Source organism: Helianthus annuus, chromosome 2 (assembly GCF_002127325.2).
Source record: "Helianthus annuus cultivar XRQ/B chromosome 2, HanXRQr2.0-SUNRISE, whole genome shotgun sequence".
NCBI classification, from domain to species: Eukaryota; Viridiplantae; Streptophyta; class Magnoliopsida; order Asterales; family Asteraceae; genus Helianthus; species Helianthus annuus.
This window is the reverse complement of record NC_035434.2, coordinates 119,842,278-119,844,330: the sequence shown is the minus strand read 5'-3', so window position 1 is coordinate 119,844,330 and position 2,053 is coordinate 119,842,278.

Below are 2,053 nucleotides of genomic sequence, written 5' to 3'. Positions count from 1 at the left end.
GTCGCAGTTGTGAATAGATATCTACGAGTAGTAATTAGTTTAGTGATTTTATCTCATACCCATTTTGACCCGCTTGGGTATTATCTCATACCCATTTTGACCTACTCTTTTTTTTTATGCACCACTTTATAACCCATCCTAACCTAGTGACTAATTTTGTTTGGCCCATCTTAACCCATCTTAAAATTTAAAATATCCATATCAACCCAAAATGTAGTGGATGGGCTTGTTTTGTCAGGTCTAGTTTAACTTTATGATGTGATATTGAATAAGATATGTTTTATTGTCACTTTGCCTCGCGTTATTGAAACAACCATTAACTCGGTATTGAGCCGACGGATCATATGAGTAGTACTACTTGGGAATCCCCCACTGAGACCTGCGGGTCGTTGCGGCATATAATCTGCTAGTGTTTCTCTTATGTTGGTGACGGACATCATGGCTAGGACATTTATGATTTGATGCAAAAACTCTCCAGAGAACTTTGATTTGATCTCTAGAATTGTTTTAGATCTTTTGTATTGTTAGTTAACTCTAGACAAGAAGCCATGATGTGCCACTTCTTATTGTATAATATCTGATTGATGAATTGATAGTTCTTATTAGATGAATATTCATGTATTTATTGTAAAATCTTTTATTTTAATCATCTTCTATCTTTGTATGTATTCAGTATATATTATATTCCCTCCTCATTGTGAGTACGGGTGATTTGACCATATGTCGTTATATGGTATCAGCCTCTATCTTCTCTCTCAATTTCTAAACCGCATCTTCCCTTTAAAGATCACGATCCATCGCCTCCTCTTCCTCTGTTGATTCATATCTCTCTATGAACACCTTATTACATCTCATGACCATCAAGCTTTCGTCAACTAATTACCTCACATGGCGAAATCACATCAGTCCTATTTTTGCCTTGCAAAAATTATCTAGTCATATTGACGGTACTTCATCTCCGCCCAGTGGCGGACCCAGGAATTTTTTCATGGGGGTGCGGAACATTTTTAAAAATTTTAGGCCCCTAGGTATATAAGTAAAAAAATCGGTTCGTATCGGGTCGGGTCGGGTCGGGTCATGTAAAACAAACGAACATCAAACTAAATTTATATAATCATCAAAAATATGTCAAACCTTGTTACAAACATAATTAAAACGTCGACGCCCTACGGGTTTTCATTTTTTGAAATCTATCCAAAACATCATCTAAAACTAATTTCTTAAGCAATTCTTTCTCTATATAACATAAGTTCATCGCTCCATAACATAATGTTTCAATTTTAATTTTCAACTATTCAAGCCCTAGAAATCATAACGTAAGTTGTAATCACCCTAAAAATATATAAACAACATAATCACCCTAAAAATCATCTAAACAATCATAAACAACGTCAAAACACACAAAATTTCAAACCTATTTAACAACTTTATTACCCTTTTTTCTCCTATAATATCAACCAAAATCATCAAAATAACAAAGAAACTTACCCGTGTTCGGATTCCGGTTAGATTTGGTGTCAAACGACGGTGGTATAGTGGCTGATTACGGTGGTCGCCGGCTGCTGGACTGTTGTTGCTGGGTGATGTTGTTCGTTGGCAGTGCAGGGACGCAAGAGAGAGAGAGAGAGTGGGATAGAATTTCTTAAGGTTTTGGGCTTTAATTATTGTATTATAGTTTAAAATATTGTTGGGTTTGGTTAATGGGCTAAGACTTGGGCTAGCTAGTTAGAATTTATAAGTGGGTAAAGGTATGGGTATTTGGGTTTAGTTGGTTAGGTATTTAAAGTTATATAATTTAGGTAGTATATTTTTTTTTTAAAAATAAGAGTTTACTAAAAAAAATTTAAAATATAAATTGATAACACTTTTTACTTAAGGGGTGCGGACGAAAAATTTCAAAGGGTGCGGTCGAAAATTCCAAGGAGTGCGGACGAAAAATTCCAAGGGGTGCGGACGGGATTTTCGACGGAATTTAGCCCTAATTTTTTTTCCCCCGGGGGTGCGCCCGCCCACCTTGGGGTGGGCTTGGGTCCGCCCCTGTCTCCGCCGTCTT